Source organism: Lynx rufus, unplaced genomic scaffold (genome assembly GCF_022079265.1).
Source record: "Lynx rufus isolate CCGP_SWC_20201006 ecotype Redwood Valley unplaced genomic scaffold, mLynRuf1.p SCAF_24, whole genome shotgun sequence".
Classification (NCBI taxonomy): Eukaryota; Metazoa; Chordata; class Mammalia; order Carnivora; family Felidae; genus Lynx; species Lynx rufus.
Window position 1 is genome coordinate 1,762,958 of NW_025814839.1, and position 15,157 is coordinate 1,778,114.

General features: G+C 43.4%; 1 protein-coding gene and 1 non-coding gene across 5 annotated transcripts in view; one reads left to right on the forward strand and one right to left on the reverse strand.

The window, feature by feature from the left end:
- The first annotated feature begins 222 nt into the window (after positions 1-222).
- The window catches only part of CLIP1 (CAP-Gly domain containing linker protein 1), a 127,550-nt gene continuing 112,615 nt past the window's right edge, over positions 223-15,157 (forward strand). For 3 of the 4 annotated variants that reach the window (XM_047088410.1, XM_047088411.1, XM_047088412.1), the window contains exon 1: positions 225-312. The gene's annotated coding sequence lies outside the window, so the exon portion shown is untranslated. Of the gene's footprint in view, positions 313-15,157 lie in introns of all 4 variants that reach the window. The other variant, XM_047088413.1, reaches the window with a different exon arrangement.
- On the reverse strand, positions 10,391-10,463 carry TRNAK-CUU (transfer RNA lysine (anticodon CUU)). The gene has a single exon. It is a non-coding gene; the product is annotated as a tRNA-Lys (tRNA).

Consider the following 15,157-nt stretch of genomic DNA (forward strand, 5'->3'; position numbering starts at 1 on the left):
CGGGTGCAGACAAAGGGGCGGCGGTGCGGGGCTCAGGCCGAGGTCGGGGTCGGGGGCGGAGGCGGGGGCGGGCACGGGGCTCGCGGCGCGGGGCCGGGCCGGGGGCGGGCGCGGCGGCCGAGCGCGCGGGGAGGAGCCGCGGCCGCGTCTTCTCCTGGCGGCGCGCGCCTGCCCGGCCCCGCGGCGGCGGCGGCGGCGCGTCACGCTCTCCCCCGCCCCGAGCCGAGGAGCCGGGAGGCGGCGGCCGCGCGGCTGCTGCTGCTGCTGCTGCAGTGGGGCAGGTGGCGACGACTGGCGGCGACCGAGACGGCGGTGAGCGGGGCGAGGCGCGGGCCCTCTCCCCTTCCCCGGTGCCCTCCTCCCCTTCCCCTCGCGCCGGGCCGGGCCCGCTCCCGTCCTCCGGGCCGGGCAGTGAGGGGCCGGGCCCGGCGTCCGGGAGGGCCCCGAGTGCCCCTCGCGGGGCCGCTCCCGAGGGGAGATCCGAGGAGTCCCGAGCGGGTGGCCCTGGAGGCCAGCGGGGGGGGCCCCGGGGTGCCCCCCACCGGAGCCGGAAAAGTGGCCGGCCCTGTCAGCGCCGAGCCCGGCCTTCCCTTCCTCCGTCCGCCTCAAGATGGAGCTTGGAGTCCTTGCCCCTGCGCCGCCCCAGGCGCCGCTCCCTCCCGGGCACCCCGCTCCGCTCCCCTCGGCCCTGGGGGTGGGGGTGGGCGTTGGGGCGGCCCGGACCCCCCCCGGGAGGCCGAGCCCCGGGGGGACCTGTTGCCCCCGGGCGCTGCCGCCGGTCTCCCGAGCGTTCCTCGGGCCCTGCCACCGGGTGCCCGCGAGCCGGAATGGAGGGCACCCTGGCCGTGGCCTCCGTGCGTGCGCCGGCCGGCGGGCTGGCCCGGCTGGCCTCGGGCCTGGCTGGCTATGGCTTTTGTCCCCCCACCCCGCCTCCCCTAGGTGGGACTGATTGTCGGAGAAGGTGGGTGACAAGAGGTGACCGGGATTTCTGAAATAACACCACTGCCCCGTAACCGGAGCCTTCTCCCTCCGCAGGGGATTCGCTCGGAAGACAGATGACACTTGTTTAGAGGTTATTTTAAAAGCACAGCCTTCTGATGCCTCCTACTTCGGAGGTCCTGTGCTTCAAAAATGTGATTTTGAATTGGGGATAAACCCTGAACTCGGCTGTTTCTCCACTTCGTGTGGCTTTTCCATCTGGCAGGAGCCGAGCACCACCCCCTCCTCCCTTCACAGCCCCACCTCTTTGGTATGAAGAAATTACACGTCAAGTCTGTAATCTTCTACCTGCCTGTTTTTAGCAAAAACTTGGCGGCCAATTACCGTATTTAAAAAGGAGGGTGGAGAAAATTGAATTTTTTTTTTTTTTTTTTAAGCAACCTTGCCTTCTTCCTGTTTTAGGTCAGGACAGTGCCTGGCCAGTAGGAGCTCAGTATTAGTGTTGCTGCTGTTGTGGTTATGATTCTGGTTCGTGTTACTATTTCATTATTACTATAACCTGTGGTATCCACAAGTCAGGCGAACAAATGTGTTTGACTTTTGGGTTTAATGATGACCTTTTGCAAGTTGTGTTTCTTCTCAGCCTTGGGGCATTTTTTTTTCCCTCTGGAAATAATAACAATTAACATTTATTGAGGGCTTCGTTCCGTCGGGCTCTGGGCAAGTCTTTTATGTTTTATCTTCTTAATCATCCTAACTCAATGAAGGTGCTATCATTATCCCCATTTTACAGAAGAGGCATGGGAAGGTCAAGTCCCTTGCCCAGGGTCATACAGCTAATCAGTGGTGGTGTCAGGATTTGAGCTCAGGTATTGACTCCAGGTGCTTAGTTATTAGATTCGTATAGTGAATCTCTGGCAAGGAAAAAGGCTGGCTTTTATTAAAGCAAAGGAAGTAGGTGATTGCTAGGACAAGGCTGGTGCTGGGTTCTTGAGGTTCAGAGAATGTGTAAAGTATATCTTAGGCCCCCTTATTCAAAGGAGTGAAAACCGAAACTGGGTGGGACCCTCAAGTAGGTATTGTCTGCAGATAAAGATCATGCCCTTCCCTACCTTTCCAAGAATTGCTTAAGCTTCTGCTTGTGCTTAAGCACAACATAAGCCGATCTGGCTTCTGTTCTTTAGGAGTTTAGAATTTGGTGTCCTTCTTATATTTAAAACATTTTTTTTTTTTACCCAGTGTCTAACATTTAGTCTCTTGCATCCCATGTGACCCCTGCATAAATTCACATGAACGTAACTCAGTAATGTTTGACCCCCCCCTTTTTTTTTTTTAATATGTTTCCCCACTTAGTGCGAGTGAAATAGAGGCAGAGAGATGGAGGGAGAGAGAGAATCCTAAACAGGCTCCCCACTGTTAGCTTGGAGCCAATTTGGGGCTCAATCCCATGAGTCGTGAGATCATGACCTGAGCCAAAATCAAGAGTTGAATGCTTAACCGACAGAGCCACCCAGGTGCCCCTTGACCCTTGCTTTTTAAGTACTGTCTCTGTTGGGATTCTAAGCCCAATAAATGGTTAATTAGAGATGAACTGGTCCTCTTGTGCTCCATACAGAGGCAGGCATCTTTGAATTTGTCACTTATTGGCTGCCTGGTGTTATTATTTGTAGATTTATTTCTGGCTATATATATATATATTTTTTTTTTTTTTTCATTCTGGAAATGTATGTGGTAAGGACCTTCCACTTTATTTTTCACTTTATATTTTATTTATTTAAAAATTTTTTTAATGTTTATTTTTGAGAGAGAGACACACACACACACACAGAAAGAGAGCGAGCAGAGGAGAGGCAGAGAGAGAGGGATACACAGAAACCAAAGCAGGCTCCAGGCTCTGAGCTGTCAGATCACGACCTGAGCCGAAATCAGACGCTTGACTGACTGAGCCATCCAGGGATCCCTATTCTTATTTTTTTTTTAAGTTTATTTGTTTTGATATAGAGAAAGTGAATGGGGGAGTGACAGAGGGGGGGAGAGAGAATCCAAGCAGGCTCCCCGTTGTCAGTGCAGAGCCCCGTGTGGGGCTATTTTATTTTTTAAGATTTTATTTTTTTTTTTTTAAGTAATCTATACACTCAGTGTGGGGCTCAAACCCACAACCCAGAGATCGAGGGTTGCATGCTCTACTGGGGCACCTGGGTAGCTCGGTCCAAGTTCATCTGACTTTGGCTCAGGTCATGATCTCACTGTTCTTGGGTTCGGGCCCCACGTCAGGCACTGTGCTAACAGCTCAGAGCCTGGAGGCTACTTCAGATTCTGTCTCCCTCTCTGCCCACCGCCCCCACCCCCCGCCTGCTTGTACTCTCTCACTCTCTCTCAAAAATAAACAAACATTTTAAAAAACTTGCTTAAATTATTAAATAAATAAAAGAGTTGCATACTCTACTGTCTGAGCCAGTTGGGCCCCCCTTGTATTTCAGTTCATAGGATCCTCTGCAGGATTCTGTAGAATCCTGTGTTCGGTAAATATTACTTAGTTGATAGCAAATATGAGGTTCATAGGTTGTTGAGGTTGGTTTTATAGGAGTCAAAGCTCAAGAAAAAAGCAGAGGGTAGTGTGGTAAAGTTACGTGGAGATGGCTTAATATTTCTTAACATTGAAAGGAAATTTTATACTTTAACCATACTACTTTCCATTTTTCTATTTTATCCCAGTTTTCAGTTTCTTACTTGTACAAATGAGGTGTGGGGTTGAGTGTGTTTTTCAGATAGAAAGAATGGACAGTGGTGTTGATTAGTTGTGACGGGCCTATAGTTCTTTACAGTATTTTTGAAGTGTTGTGATATTCTCCCCAAAGGCAGCAGGTGGGGCTCTGGAGTACCTATCTGTGGGCTGTATTAAGTCTCATTTGGTATTCACTCAACAGATATTTATTGAGCACTGCTGTGTGCCGTCCTGGGTGCTGATGATATAGCAGTGAATAAAACTGAAATCTTTGCTCTCTTGGAATCCCCCCTTCAAGTAAGGGAGACATACGATAACCATATTAATAAAATGTATGCTGGACAGTGACACATGGTAAGAAAAAAAAAAAAGTCAGGGAAGGGGAAATATGCAGTTTGGAGACAAGAGTTAGGGTAATGGAAATTTTAGATAGGATGGCAAGAGGAGACCTGGCTGACTATGTAACTTTAGAGATCTAGAGGAAGTGAGGGAATGTAGATCCTTGAGGGAAGTGCACAGGAGGAAGAGGAGTAGTAAGTGCAAAGGTCCTGAGGTGGGAGTTTGGGAGGGGACAGGTAATTTAAGACTATATAGGTTATAGTCCTTAAAATACGTGTTTATTAAAATACTTTAAAATAGTGAAAGATACAGAATAATAACATGTTATTGGTTTTGTGGAAGCAAAAGTTAAATATGAGGGAACTGAGGCTCAAAGAATTTTACTAATTTGTCTGAAATGCCGCACAGCCAGTGAGTACAGAGCTAGAAATTGAACCCTGCTTGATGGTATTTTAAGCAATGTGCAGAGTTTGTTGGCTGTGGCACCTTGAATGGCTGGCAGGCCAGACCAGTACTTGATGTTCAGCCTTGCTAGTGAGTGTGTATACTTTGTTTGCTATTTGTATGCAGGATCTTTGCTCAACCCTGGGAGGCCTTGTAACTGGCATTGCATATATAGCTTTTCCCTGGAATTGTGCTCCTGGCAGCAAAGCCTTCCTTTTTAGTCTTAAAAGTTTCATGTTCAAAATCTCTGTTTAATACAAACCTTCATGTAAGTCTCTTCAATCTTAATTGGAAAGTATTGTCAGTATTTCTCTGGATATGAATTTTTTAGATAACTACTTAGGGGGGCTTTAAACTATTACAGTATCTTACATATTTTTAATATACATAGTGTATGTTTCCCATGTAGATGTAACTCAGAGAATCCATATGCTTTAAATCAGCATTTGAGTTACAATGCTCTTTTAAGGGAAAACATATTGACTGATGGTACTGCACAAGAATTTCAAGTAAGAGTGACCTCTTCAGATTTCAATCAGGGGAACAAAGGATTTTTTTTTTTTTTTTTTTTTTAAGTTTGGCAGATAGTAATTAACCAACCTTGAATTTGGCTAGGACATCTGGGTTAATATCCTGGTCCTGGCACCAAGTACCAAGGAATCTTGGCCACAATTAGTAAAGAGCTTTTTTTTTTTTTTTTTAAATCTCCATCTGGCACTTCCAGAAGGACACATTCCACTAGCACTAACTCAATGGGTGGGTCTGGTTTTTAATTGTCTATCTTAAGTGGTTCAGCAACAAAATCTTAAAAGTATTCTTCGTAAAATCTTTGAAAAGAAGAAGTAGCCCCATTACAGATCCATAGTTGGAACTCTCTTGGGTATCTCTTTCCCTGGGGAAATGTATTCTCTACCTCTTCTCCAGAATCATAATGAAAGTATAGATATTTTGCTGCCCTAATGTTTTATGAAAGCCTAAGGTCTAATATACTTGTGATTTGAATTAAGTGGTTTGATATTTGTATTCTCTTTTGCTTACTTATATCTGAGTATAGCTTGGATAAGAGCCCAGTTTTAACTGCCCATTTTTTACAATTAAAATTGCCGAGTCCTTGATTTAGTCTCTGAAGTTAAAGACCTGAAGATCCAGATGTTCGGTGTGCAAATCATTTAAAGTTTGGGTTCGATACATAAAGGGATGGCAACTCTAATGAGTTTTTTTTCCCCTGGATTCTACAAATCCCTTGTCATGTAGTACGCTGAAATATTTGGCATATTTTTCCCCCTCTCCTCTCAGGAAAGGTAAGAGATATTGGAATATTTCCCTAAAAATCTTTTAACCAAGTCTTTTGACCTCCCGCCTTCTCTGCCTTAACTGATTTTCTCCTCTAAGAATGATTTCTTATTGGAGACGTTATGTTCTAATACCTTAAGGCAGGAAGGATCCTATTGAGACTTTTCCAGACTGTAGAATAAATAAACTTTATAGGCTTGGTAATTTTTTTATGGCCTGAGTGAAAGAAAACTATTATCACTAAGTATCTTTCACACATGGGTGACTAGAAAAAACGTGTATTATGAAACCATATTGCTGATTTCTGTTGTAGGGCATATATGGCTTACCTAGGCTGTTACATTGAGAAGCTATTATCAGAGTCAACTTTAGATTTTAGAAAAAAGTTTTCTAAACATTTATAATTAAGTGAAGTGGTTATTTTTCGGATATTCTCAGGTGTTATTTTCCGTATATACCGGTTTTAAAATGGTCCTTAACATTTTAATAATATATATTAGTTGTCTTCTAATATGTGGATTCAATGCATAACGTATAAAACAAACACATAATACAAAAACACAGAAAAAAGCAAATTACCTATAATCCTACTGCCCAGAGAAAATCATTTCAGTATTTTGGAGTCTGTCCTTCCATCTTTTATCTTAAAATTTTTTTTTATTTAAAGATTTTATTTTTGGGGCGCCTGGGTGGCGCAGTCGGTTAAGCGTCCGACTTCAGCCAGGTCACGATCTCACGGTCCGTGAGTTCGAGCCCCGCGTCGGGCTCTGGGCTGATGGCTCAGAGCCTGGAGCCTGTTTCCGATTCTGTGTCTCCCTCTCTCTCTGCCCCTCCCCCGTTCATGCTCTGTCTCTCTCTGTCCCAAAAATAAATAAACGTGGAAAAAAAAATTTAAAAAAAAAAAAAAAGATTTTATTTTTGAGTAATTGCTGCACTCAAGATGGAGCTCAAACTCAAAACCCCAAGATCAAGAGCCGCATACACACCCTCCCCCCGCTTTTTTTTAATACCTAAAAAAGTGTGTCTGGATTTATATTACTATTTTTAAGTAATTAGAAGTGTAATATTTTCACTGGAAGCACTCTCAACAAACCAGCATGGGGAATCAGAACTACAGTGAAAAAGTTTGAGGTCCTGGATTTGCTTTAGCCCCAGCTTGGGCAAGTTGTTAGCCTTTCTCTATATGCTTGTTGCTCTGTAAAATGGGGGTGACACTTGTCCTGGCCACCCTAGGGGTTTGCTGTATTGATGCAAGGGATTTGGCTTTGTTGAACTGGAGAGCTCTAGATAACCTTGTCAGGCGGTAACAGTAGTGCAGAGGGAGTTCGTGCTTTCAAATACCAAACTGGCCAGAGAACATCAAAAAGGCCAGTCCTGTATTGCTGCTTGTCTGTTTTGTTTTGTTTTGTGCATGGTTAGGTTTATAAAAAAGCTTTTCAGGTAGATGTGACTAATAGAAAGTGTCCTGTGGGGTGGCAGAGAGCCCCAGAAATGCCCGTTCATCAAACATGTGTTGAGTGCTCTGAAGGCCCTGCTGGGTACAAGCAGCTCTGTGTCTTGCAAGGTGAGACCGCTACTATGGGTGAGGTGGGACGGGACCCTGGAAGATGATCAGTTCATTTGGCTTGAGGGTGTGTGTATGGGAGGGAATCCAGGAAGGCTTCCCAAGTAGGAATTAGCGCTTGTGTTTGGCATTGATGGAAATCTGGGGTTTCGAGGCAGAGGTAGTTTAGGTAAGACATTCTAGGCCAGATTGGCATAAAGGTAGCATGTTGAGATAGGAACAGATAGCCTGTTGCTCTCTATTTTGAGGGCAAGTAACAGAAAATAAAACTAAGGAGTTTGAGTTTATATCAAGGAAAGGCCTCCCTGCCCTGATGAGGAGTTCATCCTGTTGGTCTTTAGTATTTTCTAATCACTGAGTTGTCTGTGAGTCTTTTTTCTGTTGTTTGGTCAAAAATACCTGGTTGTAGGTGATAAACAGGAAAATCTGCTGGGTAAACGATCTTCTTCGTGTAGATTGTGCAACCATCACCACGATCAATTTTAGTATATTTTCTTTCTACCAAGAAGGAACCCTGTACCACCAGCCCTACTCTCTTTCTATAGACTTGCCTATTCTGGACATTTCACGTAAATGGAATCCTACAATGTGACTGACTCATTCCACTTAGCAGAATGTTTTCAGAGTTCATCTGTGTTGTACCTGTATCAATACTTTATCCTTTTTTGGGTTAAATTATATTCCATTGCATGGATATACCACATTTTGTTGTTCGTCAGCTCATGAACATGTCGGTTTCCACTTTTTGCCTATTACGAATAATGCCGTTCTGAACATCAGTGTATAAGTTTGTGAGTGGACATATGTTTTCATTTATCTTGGGCATATACCTAGGAGTGGAATTGCTGGTTCATATGGGAGCTCTACCTTTTGAGGAACCACGAACTGTTCTCTAAAGTAGCATCATCAATGAATGAGGTTCCATTTTTTCCACATCCTTGCCAGCTCATGGTTTTTTGTTTTGTTTTGATTACAGTCATTCTCGTGAGGGTGAAATGTGGTATCTCATTGTTATTTTGATTTGCATTTGCCTCATGGCTAGTGATGTTGAACACCTTTGCATGTGCTTATTGGGCATTTGGGCAATTGTTTGGAGAATATACCAATTATCTTTTATTTTGGCTTTCAGAATTTAAGTGTAAAAGTAAAGTGCAGAACAATAGTATGTTACTGTTTAGCAGAAAAGTATACAGAAGAATACCAAGTATCTTTTTTTGCTCCAATTGTTTTTATTGTGGTAAAATACCTGTAATGTAAACTTTACCATCTTAGCCATTTTTAAGTTTATACTTTGTGTACATGAAGTACATTAGTGTTGTTGTGCAGGCATTAGCCACCATCCTTTTCCAGAACTCTGTTCATCTTGCAAAAGTGAAACTCCATTAAACACTAAATCTCCATTCCCCTTCTCCCTGGCAACCGTCATTCTACCTTCTGTCTATATGACTTTTTTTTTTAATAAAAAATTTTTTTAAAGTTTATTGTGTGTGTGTGTGTGTGTGTGTGTGTGTGTGAGAGTGAGAGAGAGAGAGAGAGAGAGAGAGAGAGAGAGAGAGAGTCCAAAGTAGGCTCCACGCGCTGTCAGTGCAGAGCCTGACGTGGGGCTGGAACCCACGAACTGTGAGATCATAACCTGAGCTGATGTCAAGAGTTGGACACTTAACTGATTGAGCCACCCAGTCACCCCTCTATGACTTTAAGTACCTTATGTAAGTGGAATCACAAAGTATTTGTCTTTTTGTGAGTGACTTGTTTCACTTAGCCTAATGTCCTCAAGGTTCATCCATGTTATAGCAGATGTCAGAATCTCTTTCCTTTTTAAGGCTGAATAATATCCGTTATATGTATAGACCATATTTTGCTAATCCATTCATGTGTCAATAGGTGCTTGGATTGCTTCTGTGTTTCAGTTGTTATGCTTATTGCCATGAATGGGGCTGTACAAACACTGCTCTGAGGCCTTGCTTTCAGTTCTCTTGGATAAATACCCAGAAGTAGAATTGCTGGGTCGTATGGTAATTGTTTTCAATTTTTTGAGGAACCACCGTACTGTTTTCCACAGAGGCTGCACAATTTTGTATTCCCACCAGCAGTGCGCAGGGTTCCAATTTTTCCACATCATTACCAACACTTGCTATTTTCTAATTTTTTGGTGGTAGTCATCGTAATGGATATGAGGTGGGTCTCCCTGTAATTCTGATTGGCATTTCCCTAAAGATTCGTGATGTTGAGCATCTCTTCATATGCCTATAGGCCATCTGTGTGTCTTTGAAGAAATGTGTATTCAGGTCCTTTGCCCGGTTTGGAATTGGGTTTTTATTGTTGTGGAGTTTGCCAATTATCTTTAAATTTACATACCCGTCAGTCACTTACTGAGTACCTGCTGTGGTGAGGCACTACCCAGATGTTGGAGATACAAAGTTGAGTGAAACAGGCACACCGTCTGCTCTGGGGGAACCCAGAAGTGGTAATGGAAGTCGGGTCACGAACAAGAATTCAGTCCTTTTGCCTGACAAGAGATCCTGGCTCTGTTACTTTATGGAAGACCTTCTACAAAGTGCTTAACCTTCTGGAGCTCAGTGTTCTCATCTGTAAATGGGGGATAATAGCCACTTCGTGTAGTAGTTGCCGTGCAGATTCAATGAATTAATGTGTGTAAAACTCACTGAATGTTAGAAGTCTTCTTCCCCTTCCCTTCGGTCCGTTGTGTCTTCCTGGCTGTTCATTGTACAGAAGGGGGGAAAGACCCACACCTACCAGTATGGAAAATTAAAACCTTTGTTCCTGGCCGTGTTTTCAGAAGTTAATTTGAGTAGGAGTGTCTTGCCATTATTAAAGGGCACATTTTTAACGAACAGTTGTCACTGAAGAACTTGTAATTTATGAGGAGTTAAATATTCAGCTTGGAAAAGCATCTCTTCCTCATGTCAGAACTTGTGCCTTTTGCCAAGTTTCAGGCAAATTTGTATATTTGTATATTTGTGATGTTTGTCAGTTTTATATTTGTATATTTGTCAGTTTTATTTCCCAGAGTTTAATTAAAGGTGTGTGTGTGTTTTTTAAGATTTATTTTTAAGTAATCTCTGTACCCAACATGGGGCTCGAACCCACAACCCTGAGATCAAGAGTCTCATGCTCTGCTGACTGAGCCAGCCAGGCACCCCAAAGGTGGGATTTTTCCTTCTCAGGTCTGATAGAACCTGCTGTGTGTCTCTGTGGAAGATTACCTAAGCATGGAAAAATAACCAACAATGAAGCTGGTGTTCAGATCCAAATGAAACCATGTCTTAGTCTCTGTTTACAGCATCTAGGATGGTTGTACAGAAAAGCATCTTAGGGATTCGGGAGGAAAATTAGTAGAGTTGTATCTTCTCTTGAAATAGCCAGGTATCCCTCAGTACTCTGAAAATAGGAATGTGATTTTTTTTTTCCATTGAATCCAAAGACCTATAGCAAATGTTAAACTTGCTTATTTGCAGAGTAAAAACAAGAGAGATTTTTATAAAGGGAGAAAAAAACCCAAGTAAGCAAGTCATTGTTTTGTGAGTTAACCTTTGTGCTGTTTTCTTGTTCAGAACAAACAGCTGGTATGTGTTTGCTTTTAGTATGGGCAATGTTAGACTATTTAAGGGCAAGCAACAGTATTTATTCCTTTGTGAAAATTGGAAAGGGACACCAGTTTTAACTTGGCTGGGGATTGACTCATCTCATTACTGTATATAACAGATCAGAGATTTTATTCATCAGTACACTTGAGGGGCAGGAGTCTTTAATATGGAGATTGAGGTTTTATGTTCCAAACTGTTAAGTGACCTTAACAAGTGATTTCACAGGGCACCTGGGTGTTTCTGTCCGTTGAGCGTCCGACTTCAGCTCAGGTCATGATCTCACGGTTCATGGGTTTGAGCCCCGCATCAGGCTTTGTGCTACCAGCTTGGAGCCTGGAGCCCGCTTGGGCTTCTATGTCTCCCTCTCTTTCTGCCCCTCCCCCACTCGCACTCTGTCTCTGTTTTTCTCAAAAATAAGTAAATGTTCAAAAAAAAAAAGTGATTTTACTTTTTAGAATCCATTTCCTCAGTGGTAAAATGAGGAAGTTGAACTAGATTGCTAAGTTCTCTTCTGATGCTGAAATTTTATGGTGCTATATTAAGCACATTTGCTCCTTTTGACACATTAGTATAATTGACTGCTCTCGACCTATTAAGTAAGTTCTTCTGGGAGATACCAACCAGGCCTAGTAGTTTTTGTCCCTTTGAAGATCTGCCTGTAAGCTGGTGGTATTAGAGTTACAGAGTCATAGGAATTTTGTAGAAACTTGTGTAAATGAGAATAGCTTAATTTATTCAGCTTTCCATGTTCCCTTTTTAAAAAAATTCTTTTGCAGATGGAAGAACTTTGGGAGGCTGCTTATTTTCTGTTTAAGTAGCAAGAACGTAAATCTTCACTCAAACTGAGCTGTGTAAAGGCATTCGTAATTACAGGCGGTTGCATCATGGCACAGAGTTTCATCTTCTAGAAAAATCACCTAATGCTCCAGATCTCTTTGCCTTGGTTGGATTTCATACCCCTCCTTCTCCTTTTTAAAACTGCTATAGACTGTGAAGTTCTGGGCGCAACTGTATTGTGCCCTATTTCATACATTGAGTTTTAAAAATACACACTTTTTAAGCACAGAATAATTTTTGAAATGGTCATGTCTGTCTATCGATACCCTGTTCTGACTTCATTCAGCAGACATCCTGAACTGAGTCTTGAATCACTTATGTTCTACTTCTGACTTTGATAGAGAGATGTGGTAAAAGTTTCTGCATTAGTATCTTATTGTATGATACTCTCAAACCAACACTTGAGATTGGTAGACTGATTTCATAAATTGCTTTGTAAGGCCTCTACCAGTTAGAGATTGGAAGTACAATTTCCTTATGGCACCTTTTGAATTAAGGCATCAATGAATCTTCTGACCCTTCCTAAAGGACCCTGTGTCCTTTAGTGTCTAAATGTGGTTTTCACATTGATCAACAAACAGTGACTATGCTGTTTACTTATCTTTTATCTCTTGTACTCTATCCTTGCTAGAGATATGCACTTTGTGTTTTGAATCTTTATGCTAATTTTAAAGCTGTTTGACTCTGGCTTATTTAAAAAGTTACGTGTTGTGTATTTTGTTTTCTCTAAGTCTTAGGCTCATGCTACTATATATCAAGCATTTTTTTATACTGTGTCTCAGTATTTCATGATACTCTGTGAAGAACACCACTGTTTTCAGAGGCTCTGGCTTCCTGAACAAATTTGAGACCTTGCTCCACCCTTTTAGGCATATGCCTTGGAAAGACAGAGTCAGCTCTCAGGAAGATGGATTCTCTTTCTTTTCTTTCCACTTTGGAAAATTGTTCTCTTCTCGCGTGTATTAATTTCTGACAGGGCTGCATGGCCTTTTCTCCTGGCTGGTGTTTTCATTATTCCCGAGTATTTTAATCCTCTGCTGGAGATGGCGGGCTCAACAGAGGGGTGGTTTGGAGCGTCCCTGTCATCGCAGGCACCAGCCTCCATAGACTTACGTGTCATGTTTAAGATCCTGTTGGCCGTTAGGCCAACCTGCTGGTTGCTGCTGAAACCAAGTGGCTCCAGAACCCTGCTTGCTCTTCTCTCTAGTTTACCTCACTTGTTACTGCACTGATTTGAAGCAGTGGGTCTTGTGTGGCCTGTGCCCTCCACTGTGTTTGGTGGCACCTTGCACATTTTCCCTGCTCAAGGGGCAGGCTTCTGGGAGGCCGGAACCAATGAGGACCTTCAGCTTCGTGTCACTCATCATCAGTTCATACTGACTGACTCTCACGCGCTTGCTCGTGACTTTCTGCTCTGGAGGAGATGCTGTCCATCCCCTGACCAGCGTTCCGTGTCTTCATTCAGAAGATTAACAGAGTTTCTCAAAAGTGAAAATGTGAGAGATTTTTTAAATCTTTAAAAAAATTTTTTTTAAATGTTTTTATTTATTTTTGAGACCGAGAGAGACAGAGCATGAGCAGGGGAGGGGCAGAGAGAGAGGGAGACACAGAATCCGAAGCAGGCTCCAGGCTCCGAGCTGTCAGCATAGAGCCCGACGCGGGGCTCGAACTCATGGACTGTTAAATCATGACCTGAGCTGAAGTCAGATGCCTAACCGACTGAGCCACCCAGGCACCTCTGGATCTTAAATCTTAAACTATAGCCGCTAGACTGTTTCAAAGTCAGACAGTTTACTAAAGTTGAGGGGGAAAAAATACCAGATTAGTAAGAAATGAGTAGCTGACGCTGCAGGTGCACCCTTACCCTCTCTTACTGCCCTGCAGTTTTGCCCTCCAGTCCCCAAGCCTCCCTTTCCGTGTGTTCCTACCGGCCGTTCCTCACCTCTGCCTTGGTTTCCTGCCGTCCAGAGGGTAGCAAGCGCGGTGCTGTGCTGCTTCAGTAGAAAAATGCTCTCACTCCCTTCTTTGTACTTGAAATGCCGCTCCGGCCACGTTGGCCTTAAACCTGCCAGTCAGTGATTCTCCGGTTCCTCTCGTGTATCTCGAGACACGCTTATTAAATTTTCATATGTAACTCAGTACTGTCTGTAGTGTCTGTGCTTTGCTTTGAGTTTTGTGTGGGTTATTTTCAAACTCGTAGTATTGAGCTATCAGGTTTGCTGGCCTGTGCCCCGTGCTATAAGCAAGACCTCTTTCTACATTACGTATCCCCGGTCAAACATATTTTAAAGATCCTGTTACTGGGGCGCCTGGGTGGCGCAGTCGGTTAAGCGTCCGACTTCAGCCAGGTCACGATCTCGCGGTCCGTGAGTTCGAGCCCCGCGTCAGGCTCTGGGCTGACGGCTCAGAGCCTGGAGCCTGTTTCCGATTCTGTGTCTCCCTCTCTCTCTGCCCCTCCCCCGTTCATGCTCTGTCTCTCTCTGTCCCAAAAATAAAATAAAACGTTGAAAAAAAAAAAAAAAAAAAAAAAAAAGATCCTGTTACTGCAGGTGCTTACCCCTCCTCTTATCTTAACGATAAAATTACTCAGTTTTATATTCAAGATTTTACATTTTTCCTTTTCCTCACATATGTTAGGAGTTAGGAAGGTGAATATTGCACACACGGGGAGATTTGGGGCACCTGGCAACTTTATTATCAGTGCCAAGAGGAATGCTACTTACTTTGTATTTTGCCTTAAGCACGTATTCTAGACCTGTCCAGTCCAGTAGCCACAAGCCACATATGGCGGTTGGGCACTTGAAATGTGCTAAGTCCAAGCTGAGATGTGCTCTAAATATGAAAATACACAAAGGGTTTCAGAGACCTAGTAGGAAAAAAAGTAATGTGATACAGCCTATTAATAATGCTAATACTGATGACGTTTTGAAAAATTACTTTGGATATATTTGGTTAAATAAAATATTACTTCAGCTGTTTTTAGTTTTCCAAATTCTGTTACTAGAAAATTGAAAATTATACATTTGTCTCACATTATACTTTTATCACACAGTGCTGGTCTAGAAAGTATGGTACTGTCAACATAGGTAATGATCTAACTTGATACTTACAACTGTGGTGTCCCACTCACTGGAGGTAGTAATCGAATAGTTTGCCTGTAGCATTGTTGGGCTACTTTTATTTTTATTTAAAAAAAATTTTTTTTTTCAACGTTTATTTATTTTTGGGACAGAGAGAGAGCATGAACGGGCGAGGGGCAGAGAGAGAGGGAGACACAGAATCGGAAACAGGCTCCAGGCTCTGAGCCATCAGCCCAGAGCCCGACGCGGGACTCGAACTCACGGACCACGAGATCGTGACCTGGCTGAAGTCGGACGCTTAACCGACTGCGCCACCCAGGCGCCCCAT